The sequence below is a fragment of the Haliotis rubra genome, unplaced genomic scaffold (assembly GCF_003918875.1).
Source record: "Haliotis rubra isolate DU_JTF1 unplaced genomic scaffold, ASM391887v1 Scf117, whole genome shotgun sequence".
Taxonomy (NCBI): domain Eukaryota; kingdom Metazoa; phylum Mollusca; class Gastropoda; order Lepetellida; family Haliotidae; genus Haliotis; species Haliotis rubra.
The window spans coordinates 1,729,850-1,743,069 of NW_025765081.1; positions in this window are offsets into that span (position 1 = coordinate 1,729,850).

Sequence of the window (13,220 nt, forward strand, 5' to 3'; positions counted from 1 at the left end):
ATCAGAACACTTTGATACATGTATAAGCAATAATGAGTAAAACAACCCACACTGACGTCATGACACAATTCAGTTATATGTCACACAACATGAGGAAGTGTGGGGAGCCCGTTGCCTTGTATGCGCGGTTTATGTTACCCACATTTGTACAATGCAAGATGCCCATTTCTGTGTTCCCCGTCTTATCGCTTATTGAGTGAGTGAGTGAATTAAAATTGATAGATACATCGGCAATATTTCAGCCGGCATATTAACAGTTAATATGTTAACAATAGAAGTTAAAAATTAGGGAAGTACATATGTCTAGTTGGTAAACATTTCAATCTAGTAAGGGCTTCACATTTAAATAAGTAATGAAATTCATCACCTATTGCTGGTGAATTGCAAAGTTTGCATCTATTTTCTCTAGCAATACCATGCCAACGACCAGTGTACCGGGAGATTATGAGTTACATGTTCTGTGTTTCAAAATAGGAGGGTAAATATAAGCTGGGAAGACAGGATAAATTTCAAGCATTTGAGTGTCTTTAAAATGTTAATAGTAAAATTTCTGAGAGCTATTTGCAATATCAGCTCTCAAACGTTGGTAGATTTGGTCTTTTAATAATAATTTCCACTTGTGAAACTAGCCATTGGCATGGGACTCTTACAGGGTTATAAAATACAAAAGATAAGCCACATTTATCTGATAAGGATTTAACATAATGCGTCTAGGGATCAAAATCATTCTCAACGATACATTGTACATATGCATAATTGTTAAGCAATTTTGATAACTTCTGCTGCATTCCAGGATAATTAAGTGTAAGCCAATAACAAATAATACGCTTAGCCGCGGTGACATATACTACAAACAAAAAGTATAGGAACACCCTAAAATTTGATAGTCATATATAAACTGAAACGTGGTGAGGACATCATTTATACTCTAAGGTAAATGCAACTTTTTGTGTGCTTAATGGGCCCTTTAAACGACAATTTGGAACATGCAGTGAAGCAACTGATTCAATATTCGTTGAATTTGAGTGAAATGAAACATTGTTAAAAACAGCGAAAAACAAGGGTGCTGAAACACACCAGCACCATGTCTGATTCAAACGCCCAAACTCAACAGCCTAGTGCATGTGGAAGACTTCCCATACAGCTTGTGGCCGAAGGGCTTGGACCATAACATATCGGTCATCTGCCCTTGATGCTTTTCTGAGTATTCCAGAGCAAGGAATCACACATCTTCTTACATCTTCTTATATTAACAAGTCGCATACTGACCAGTGACAAAGCCTCTTAGAAAATTGTTAACATTGAATCAAAACATTGTGTATTATTGCATTCCCTCGTTTTTTTTATTTCCACATACCCTTTTGATGCTTAGAATATTGTATATCAATAAGTACTTATATGTGTACAGGTAATTCTTGTGTTTGTACCAATGACTATCTTATTTTTCAACAACGAACGTATGTGGAGGGGCACATAATAGACAGAAAATAGACAAACAATCACACGTAGGTATTGTTATTGACAGTAATGAGTATAAATTCAATCAATATGCAGATGATACTGAATTCTTTCTTCATGGGAGTTAACGAAGCTTAAAAGCTTCTATTGAAGAATTTGATACTTTTTATAAAATGTCATTGATAAGACATAAGCAGTATGTATTGGCTCAGAGAGAAATAGTACTGATATTATTACGCAAAGACATTACAATAGAATGGCAAAATGGATTGTTTGAAGCCTTGGGAATTTAACTCCACACAGGTCTTAACAATTTGTGGGTAATTAATGCATGAAAAAGACTAGTAGAAATAAATATATTGCTTGCTCAATGGGTGAGTGAGTTAGTTAAGATTTACAGACACATCGGCAATATTTTAGCCTTATCATGAAAAGTTATAAATTCATAATAAGCCTTATGTAATTATAAAAAGTAACTCTCGGCGAAGGACAGTAAAATAACTACATATTACAGATAGAGAGTTAAAACTAGCATTAAACAAATATTATGGACAAATCAATATAAAAACGGTCTGAACATTACCAGCAACTGAAGGTAGGTCATCATATTACGAACCATGGGAACTTTTGCTACCTGCATGGACCCTTGCTAAAGTTACGCCATCCCTTCAGCCACTGGCGATTTGAAGCACAACTTGCTCAATGGAGGAAAAGACACTTGACTCTGATTGGCAAAATAACTGTCATAGAAACGTTGGCTATGCCAAAGCTTGTTCATATATTCAATACTTTGCCGAATTCCCTACAGGATTTTATTACTTCATTGGAGAATACCTTCTTCAAATTCATATGCACTGACAAACCTGATAAAATCAAAAGCAACAATTTGAAAAGGTATGCAAAGATGGTGGATTAAGAATGGTAGACACTGCAACTTTTCGTGAAGCACTGAAACTAGCTCATCTGACATCATGTTGCAGAAAAACAACCATTGAAAACCCATGTATTATTCTTTTTGATGTCACTTTAAAATCTGGTGCAAATGTTGAAAAAGTAACTCACATTGATAAAGCCATATTGGTAGGATATTTTGTATGGAACAGATATCGTCAAACAAGTCATGTCAGTTCTGGAGATATTAATGAAATCTTAGCCCAGCCACAATGCTTTAACCATTTAACCAAGGAATTCTTACAGTTAAGGGCCTGCGTGACAAAACTGGTTTCTTATCCATTGACAAGTTGAAGGCAATATAAGGTATTAAAAGCACATATTTGGACAATTTGCATGCTTAGAATATACTACCTGATTCTTGGAAATATGGCATGAGACACTCTAGAAATATCCCAGTTTTTGATTAACTCATAACTGAATGATAATTGAATTTACTGAAATCATGTAAAGGATCTAAAATATGTTATGACGCCTTGATTTCTAATGAAGAGTTACCTTAAGTGTGTCTTAAATGGCAAGCTAATGCTACTGTTGATTGTACTAGGATTTTTATGACTTACAAATATGGTTTAAAAGTTGTCAAAGTACTTTACTTCCAATAAAAGTTTTTACGTGGTATTATCTATACTAAAAAAGAACTATTTAAAATGACAATTTACTTTGCTGTTTCTTTAATGAGCGGAATGAGAGTAGTTTTCATTTCTATTTGGAATGTAGAGAAAACACAAACATTCTGGAATGAACTTGAAGTTTGGATGAACAATTATATAGAAAACACAATTAAAATAATAATATACCTTGTTTGGTTTGGAACATTATACACTGATAGATTATTGAATCATAGTATCTTATCTGCCAAAAAATATATCCATTTATGTGGAAACAACAATATTTTGAGAGAAGCGCCATTATATCTCACGACTGAATGTAATTACTCATATGTTATAAAACAGGAAGAATGCGTAAACATTTGCAGCAGCGCCGATGACGACGAATATCACGACCAATGAAGTTCACTTTCCACGTGAATATAGCGCCCAATCAATATTTTCAATTAATCCCTCTATAATTGAGGTTCTTGAGAGGCATATAGAAGTTGGTGTTCAAGTATAAGACAAAATATTATGGATGGCAACTTCTTTATTTTACACACGTTTCTGGGCTATTCCTCGCCCCTTCGTCAGGTGAATACTAACTAAGAGATGTACAGAAGTTATACTAGAAATGTACATGAAGCCAGAGTGATTTTAAGCATGTATATACAATAAACAGGGGAATGTATATTTTGTTCTCTTTCATCTTATAATCCCCTATTTATTGTATATACATGCTTAAAATCACAATGGCTTCATGTACATTACTGGCACCCTTGAAGAGCAACCTCCTCGTGGTAGGTGCTTGGTAACGCTATTAACTCTCTCTCTCTCCCTATAATACTTCAAGAAATGTTTCATCAAATGCTAATTCCGCCGCTTGTTTCCTGGTGAATGAGGCTACTGATTCACATCCAATAAAATTAAACCCTTTTGTCGTTTCCATGTCCGTTGCTGGTATTTGTGGGGAAGTATCAAATGTTACCCGTCTTCGTAGTGCCTCGCTTCTTGTCGAGTGTGCACGGAGACAGCAATCTCTAAATCTTTTGTCGATTAAATTATTTGCAAATATTGAGGTTGCTGTGTCTGTGCACAGAACATTAAATTCATGTTGTATCATCGTTCGAGACAAAGCTCGTTGTTTGATAGACATGTCTGAAGACATTGCTACAGAATTAAAGGAACAGGCTGTCACATCAGTAAAATGTTTTACTGTTAGGAGAGATGGTGTCATCACTCTTGACGTTTGCTCGTTCAACAATTCCACAATCAATTAAAGCAGGCTATTTCCATATCGGAATGGAGGTGTACGCCCCCAATCCACTCCGATGTTACAAATGCAAGAAGTTCGGCCACAGCTCACAATCTTGCCGTATTTCTGTGGTGCGTCATTGTTGTGGAGACCACCACGAGGGTACTGACTGTGAAAACGATCTGAAATGTGCAAATCTTGTTGGCCCATATCCAACTTCCTCTAAGTCTTGTCCTGTATAGCAAGAAGAATCTAAAATCATGAAGCTCAAATGTAAAAAAAAATATTTCATACTTTGATGCTAAAAAACTGTCCCAAAATCAGACCTCAGCTCCAATGAAATGACATAATATTATTCTGCTGCAGCCACTCGTTCTGTGGCAACGTCCTCTATTGCTGTCAGATTGACCTGACTTGAGTCAGGTCAGAAAAACTTGTTCCAGTTGCTCCAAAACAGTATCCAGTTAAAGAACCTACGTCCCAAGTCACACAGTCTACTTCTGCTTCTTAGATTAAAAATCAGCCTGAGATACAGTCAAAAACAGCTATCAAAACAGCCCACCTCTGCCAGTTCATCACAAACAAAAGGAAACAGAATAAAAAGAAAACAGACATCATCTGTCCCTTTACCTTCGCGAACCCCTTTGGACTCATTGACATGGAGGTTACTCTATCCCCACAAGACGATTGGAGGCATAGCTCCTCTTCAAACTCACAAGAGAGATCGCCAATTGAGCCATGGTGACTCAATTATCCCATTTAATGCAATGAAATTGCAAAGGGCTTAAAATAACTTCAATGAGATCCAATTACTAATATAGGATTTTCAACCGTCAGCATTATGTCTGCAAGAGACCTATCTAAAACCTACAGACACCTTTAATCTAAGACAATGCAGTGATTATCATTCTGTTTCTCCTCCAGGAGATAAAGCAACTGGATATTTTGATACGGCAGGGTATCACATATAGTCCTGTCCCTCTTAATACCAATTTCCAAACTGTAGCTGTTCGTCTGCCTCTGCACATTGCGTTGACGCTGTGCATCTTATATCTCGCTCCATCTTCTGATATCCGACCGTCGGATCTTCAAAATGTCTATGATCAGCTCACAAAGTCATGTATCATCATGGGCGATCTGAACGGACACAACCCACTTTGGGGTAGTGTCCATATTAACAATAAAGGTAAAATCCTCGAGGAATTTATTTCGGATAATAATCTCTGTATTTCCAATGATGATTCTACCACCTATTTACATCCAGCTACGAGAACATATTCTTCCCTGGATCTATCACTTGCTGACTCCAGCCTATATAATGAATTTGAATGGATGGTCCATGATGGCCTGTGTGGGAGTTATCACTTCCCCACCATTCTCAAAACAATCAACCCTGGTGATGATCCACCTTTATCAAGAAAAGAATTTCGCCAGGGCTAATTGGTCCTTATATTAAACACTATGTACTGAACATTTAAAACATGATGTTTTTGCGAACAGCGAAGATCCTATACAGTTGTTTTCACATATATACTCAATGGCATTGCTTACCAAACTACAGTCAACTCTCGTTAATCCGACACTTGTGGTTGTAGAGAAATATGTCGGATTAACGAGAATGTCGGATTAATGTATTTGTGTGAAAACATCAATGTTTTCTAAATGTCATGATCGTCATACTGTTGCATGCATATCAGACAAATGGTAGATCTAGTTATCTTCATCGTATGTAAATATATTTACAGTAATGAAAAATAACAACAATACATCCTTGTTATCATTTATTAACATTCATAAATGGCATAACGTACATATATAAGAAAATAATCAATCAGTTTCATATCTATTTCATAACCACATTGGCACAAAACTTTTTTTGTTTTTACCGCATATCAGCAGCCATTATGCTGAATCGGTTACAGTTTCCCTACACTTAATTCATTACTAACATGTGGACGTCTAGTGAACAATCAGGTAATTATCATAACATTTAAAATTTATAACTTGAAAAAGTCTTTGATGTTTTTTTGTTGTTCAGTTTGTTCGGAGGTCTTCGGCAATTTAGCTTTCAAAGTGTCAAGGAAGTCGAGGTCACTAACATCAAACACGTCTAAGTGGTGTGTCAGAAATGTTTGCAAAGTGTTCAACGATGTTCTGGCCTCAGATAGCTTAGGAACGACTGGCCCGGTTGTCTGGTCTTCTTCAGTGCTGGTGTCTTCATCTGCAGTAGGTCGGACAATCTCGATGATTTCATCTTCAGTCATGGCGTCCTCACATGGCAGATTTGTGTCATATTCCATGAATTCGCTGACAGGTACGGGTGCTTCTGGGTAGAGCTTGTTAAGCGTTTCCTGTAGATCTCGGATGTCTTATGTCGGTACAGGCGAGTCTGCGCTGGCGTTGTCAAGATGAAGTTTCATCTGTTGCTTCTTGTACAGAAGTTTGATTTTCTTGATTATTCCTGCATCTAGGGGCTGGATGTGTATACCCAAAACCTCTACAATTCCACATATCTGTAAACCATGGTTTAATTATGACTGACTGACTGATTGAGTTTGGTTTTACGCCGCTTTTAGCAATATTCCAGCAACATCACGGTGGGGGACACCAGAAATGGCTTCACACATTGTACCTATGTAGGGATTCGAACCCGGGTCTTCGGCGTGACGAGCCAACGCTTTAACCACTGGGCTACCCCACCGCCCCTGTTTAATAATGAATGTAAAAAAGGCCAGAAAAAAAAGTAGGAAGAAACAGAAACATATTTTCGCCGACATCCTACAGTCCATGATTTAGACGAAGTCAAAATGTGAAATGCCAAGGCTCGACGCGCATTTAAACAGAATAAGCGTCAGTCTTTGGAAAAAATAGTTTTCTAAAATCAATTCCCGTACACCTATATCAAAGGTGTGGAACATGATCCAAAGAAAAAAAGGCAAAGGTTCCAAATCTACTGTTCATCTTAAGGACGGTGGTAATTTATTAACTAATAAAACTGACATTGCCAATAAACTTGGTGAAACCATTTCCAAACATTCCTCATCATCCAATTATGTCCCTGAGTTTCAAAAACACCAGAAACAAAAGGAGAAGAAAAGAATAAATTTTGACACAGACAATGGCGAAGATTATAACAAACTATTTTCGTTACATGGGCTCCATACGACCCTTGAACAAGCTCATGATACAGCAACAGGGGATGATGATATTTACTACCAGCTGCTGAAGCATTTGCCTGATTCATGTCTGGAAACTCTTCTAGATATATTTGATACAATATGGACATCAGGGAATTTTCCACATTTCGTGGCATAATGCCATTGTGGTCCCTATACTCAAACCTGGCAGGGATCATAGCGAATCTTTAAATTATAGACCAATTGCTTTAACGAGTTGTGTCTGTAAAACCATGGAACGAATGGTAAACAACAGATTGATTTGGTATTTGGAAACCAATAAACTAATTACAAATATTCAATGTGGTTTCTGGAAAAATCGTAGTAATATTGATCATTAATCATGTTAAGAATGCGATTGCAACTAAACAACACGTAGTATCAACTTTCTTCGATTTGGAGAAAGCATACGATACTACTCGGAAGCCCGGCATTCTCAAGGATTTACATGATTTTTATTTAAGGGGTCGTTTACCTCTTTCAAGTCCGAGTGGGTTCAACCCTATCTGATCATTACAATCAAGATCAGGGTGACCCACAAGTCAAGGCATTTTGTATGTCACACTATTTAGTATTAAAATAAGCAGCCTTTCAAGGGTTTTAAATGATTCAGTTGGTGGATCACTTTTCGTGAATGACCTACAACAGAGAGACAATTACAACTGTGCGTCAATAAAATTCATAAATGGTCAATTGAAAACGGCTTTAAATTTTCTAAATCCAAAACGAATTGTATACATTTCTGAAGAAAATTTAAACCGCATAAAAACCCAGAACTATTTTTTTAATGGCACACCCATAAAGGATGTGAAAGAGGTCAAGTTCTTGGGACTTATTTTTGACTCTCATCTGACTTTCTTACCCCATATCAAATGCATAAAAAATAAATGCCTGAAGGCACTTGACTTGTTGAAAGTCGTGTCTAATTCAAAGTGCCGAGGGGATCAAGCTACCCTCCTACGCCGATATCGATCAATTTTCCGTTCAAAGATTGATTATTGTTCCATCGTATATGGCGGAGCCTGCAAAGGCAACCTTAAATGTCTTGATTCTGTCCACCACTAAGGTCTAAGAGTTTGTCTTGGCTCCTTTAGAACATCTCCTGTTGACAGTCTCTACGTCGAGGCTGATGAGCCATCTCTTATACAATGCCATATAAAATTGTCTTTACAATATATTACAATACTATATTCTAACAAATCTATAGTTAACCCTGCATTTAACTGTGTCTTTAATTGGACAACAAGAAGTCTTCTCTTATTCCGCCTCTTGTGCGGAGAATTAAACCGTTTATGTCTGATGCCGGCATTGAGCTAGAAAATATATCTCCTTCTCGTCTTCTTCTTCTCCTCCTTGGCATTTGGTTAGACCACCAGTCGACCTGACATTTACCACATTAAAAAAATTAGAAACTAATGACTTACAATATAGACAAGAATTTAATCAATTAAATACATATAAATATAATGCATACAAAACCTTAGTTACAGATGAGCGCAAGGATGTTGGCGCAGTTGAATTGTCCTACTGTCGTTGGATCCAGAACAATATCTTCTAGAATACCGGATAACAACTCTATTTTCACAGCAGATGCGCCATATTGACAGCCTTTAAATATCTTAATAAACAAAGCAAATATAAACAATATATAATCTTTCCTGACATTCGTGCCTTTAGGCTATTAAAAATATATCTTGTAAACATTCACTTTTAATTGAAATTATTGAATTATATAATGAACTTGCAACTGGTCAATACGACATCGTCTTTTGTTGGTTACCCAGCCACGTTGGAATTTCTGGGAACACAATGGCCTATCTTGCCGCTTAGGCAGCACTCAACAAATCTGTGACACCACTTCTCATTCCATAACCTGATGGCACCCGTGAAGAGCCACCTCCTCGTGGTGGGTGCTGGGTAACGCTAAGCGCTCTTCAACCCCCCGAGTGAACCCGAGGGCATAGTGGTCCACAGCGACCCATTACTGGTCTTTGGACCGTTCCTCTGCCCAAAACACCACTTTGCCCCTTACTTCACCTAGACGGGTGGTAGAACTGGCCCGGTTCTATCAATCGGCTGGTCATGATAAGCCCTGAACATGTAAATTTTGCTGCACAAATTTTAGAAATTATTTAAACTTTTTGTCAGTGGTCTTGGCTTCATGATGATATATTTATATTTTGATTGTACAACTGCGATTTAGTAATTTGCCTAGAGTCCTATGTCCAGAAGGCAGTGGCTCATGCGCCAATCTGGTGGAAATAATTGCTTGTTGATTATTCTGTTTGAGTATATCATCCGGGTATCCTTGGTGCTGCAAGTCGGAAACCCACTTGTGATTAGCATTGTCCTTGTGATACTCCGTGGTGGGTGGGGAGCCCGGATGATGAATCAAATTAAACTTACTATGGATTACCAAACCCCCACCAAAAAACCAAAGCGTTCACTCGACAATGATGATGAGCAGAGACCATCCAAATCAACAGAAAATTGGCCATGTTTCCTGGTTCTCGACACTCTAGACGAGACACCACTAAAGCTGAATCCTTTTGTGATTTCTAAGGGTATATATGGCATCGCAGGTGAAGTAAAGAACATAAAAGGCTTGCGTTCGGGATCATTATTGATCGAATGCATTAGGAAACAACAAGCCACCAACCTGATGACTACAGAAACATTTGGAATCCACGTTTCAGTTACTGCGCCCAGAACACTGAACACCAGCTAAGGCATTATAAGAGACAGAGATCGTTTGTTGGCCGAAATGTCCGAAAGAAAGATCAGGGGAGTGACATATGTCAAGCAATTCACCACCCGCAAAAACAATGACGTAATTCCGACAAACACGTACCTCTTTTCGTTCTCTTCACAAAATCCTCCAAAATCTGTAAAGGTTGGTTACTGTAACATCACAGTTGCTATTTACATCCCAAATCCTTTGCGATGTTTCAGATGCCAAAAGTATGGCCACGGTGTCAACACTTGCACAAAGCATATAACATGTGCTCACTGTAGCGAAACTTTATAGGTAACTGAAGATTGTGATAGTGCCTTCAAAACTGCACAAATTGTTCAGGTAATCATTCCTCCTTTTCTAAAGACTGCACAATATGGAAAAAACAAATGGAAATAAACAAGGTTAAATTCACTCAAAACATTAGCTTCGCTGATGCTAAAAAGCTTGTTGATTCAACTGTTCCAAATTATTCATATGCATCAGTCGTCAGGACACCCTCCGAAAGCTTGTCAAAAGTAAATTCGAGTGTCAAACAGACTTGACTTGGGCTACAAACGATACCCCTCAACTTCTTACACCTGAACAGTCTAGTCAGACTTCAGAGTCGGTGCAAACCAAAGTTCAGGATGAAGTACAATTATTGTCTCAGTCCACTCAGAAGACTCGATCTGACACAATTTCAAAGAAAGTGGTCAAAAATACAGTTAAACCTAGAACGGAAAGCGTGCAAAAAAGTGGTAAGACACTCTAAGGGTTCAGAAAACCGTATACAATTATGTAACAAATATGGTTCACTCGAGGAAATGGATGTGTCAGGAAGGATCCATCCCAGGGCACATAGGTCGTCGCCCTCGAAGAAAGTGAGGGGTAGGTCCCCTATCAATCCACCTAAAAGATAGGTCAATTTACTAATATCGTGCAGTGGATTGTAGAGGTCTGAGGACTAATTTTAATGAACTACAGCTATTAGTCCAGGATTTAACACCATCAGCATTCTGTCTGCAAGAAACGCATCTGAAAACGAAGGATAATTTTACTTTACACCAGTTTACAGCCTATCATCATTATTCTCCTCTGGGTGATAGGGCCACTGGAGGATCTTCTAACCTTATACGGCAGGATGTTATTCACAGCTCTGTTACACTTAAAACTAATCTCCAAGCTGTAGCAGTGCGACTTACTCTGGGTGTAGCATTTACATTATGCTCTGTATATATTCCGCCTTCATGGTCACTTCAGCAGACTGATCTACAGTCACTCTATGATCAATTCCCGAAGCCCTGTGTTATTATGGGTGACATAAATGATCACAACCCGCTCTGGGGTAGTAATAACACTAATACTAAAGGTAAAATACTGGAAGATTTTATCTCCAATAATGACCTATGTATATACAAGGATGATTCAAGCACTTACCTGCATCCTGCAACCGGAACCTATTCTTCTGTAGATCTGTCTCTTGCAGACTCTAACCTCCTAAATGAATTTGATTGGTCTGTCCATAGTGACCTCTGAGAAGGTGACCACTTCCCAACTATTCTTTCAGAAATAACTCCATCTGATTCTCCATCATATAAAAGATGGAATTTTTCGAAGGCTAACTGGTCCTTATTTCAAACTATATGTAAATCGAAATTACAACCTGAATGCTTCAGTGACGTAACGTATCCCTTCAGACTTTTGCGGACGTTTTAAAGGAAATAGCTGATGAGTGTATACCGAAATCCTCTACAACTCCACACGTACGGAAACCATGGTTTAATACAGACTGCAGACAAGCCAGAAAAGCGAGGAAAAGGCAAAACATTATTTCCGCCACCATCCCATCCTCGATAATCTCCAGGGTATACGTTACGATCACTCTCCACTATACCCTGGATGCATCCACGGCTTGGGTCGATGATTTTATTACCTCCCTTGGCTGGCTTTTTTATCCAATCAAGTGCCTACGCTGGGAAGTTGAGCAAACCAATCACAACTCACTTTCGCTACTCAAATTATCTAACCGTTTAAAGTTGGCAACACAATTGATGCAGAGGTACTCTGAAAGAAGTAGAAGGAGTTCTTTCATATAGTTTTTAAAGTTTCACATCTGTCAATTTATCTTTATTATTTCCCCAAAAATCTGTGTGGCACTGCGAACAAACTTTCGCGACTGCGACCGCTATCTTTGACACTGGCAAGCTCGGCTGCAACGGCGGCTTAGCTGATTGGCTACTGTGAGAATGTGGAGCCAGCCAAGGGAGGTAATAAAATCATCGACCCAAGCCGTGGATGCATCCAGGGTATAGTGGAGCCTGATCGTAACGTATACCCTGGAGATTATCGAGGATGCCACCATCCAACTGTCCATAATTTAAATAAATTCAAAATACTCAATGCGAAGGCACGTCGTACCTTCAAACAAAACAAACGACAATCTTGGAGGAAATATGTCTCCAAAATTAATTCATGCACGCACATGTCTAAAGTGTGGAACATGATTCAGAGAATAAAAGGCAAAGGTTCAAAATCTGCTGTTCACCATCTTAAAGATGGTGATAACTTAATAACTGACAGATCTAAAATTGCAAATAAACTTGGAGAAACTCTTGCCAAAAACTCTTCATCGACAAATTATGTCCATGAGTTTCAGAGATATCAGAAACAACAGGAAAAGACAAGACTTAATTTCGAATCAGATAACAATGAAGAATATAATGAAGTGTTTTCATTACATGAGCTACATACAGCCCTTGAGCAAGCTCATGACACTGCAGCAGGTGATGATAATATACATTATCAGCTCCTGAAACACTTGCCTGAACCATGTCTGATGACACTTTTAGATATATTTGACCAACTATGGACGTCTGGAAATTTTCCTCCTTCGTGGCGTAATGACATTGTAATCCCAATTCCAAAACCTGGCAGGGATCATACGGATCCATCGAATTACAGACCAATATCTCTAACCAGCTGTGTCTGTAAAACAATGGAACGAATGGTAAACAATAGATTAACTTGGTATCTTGAAACCAATAACCTTATATTAAATATGCAATGTGGTT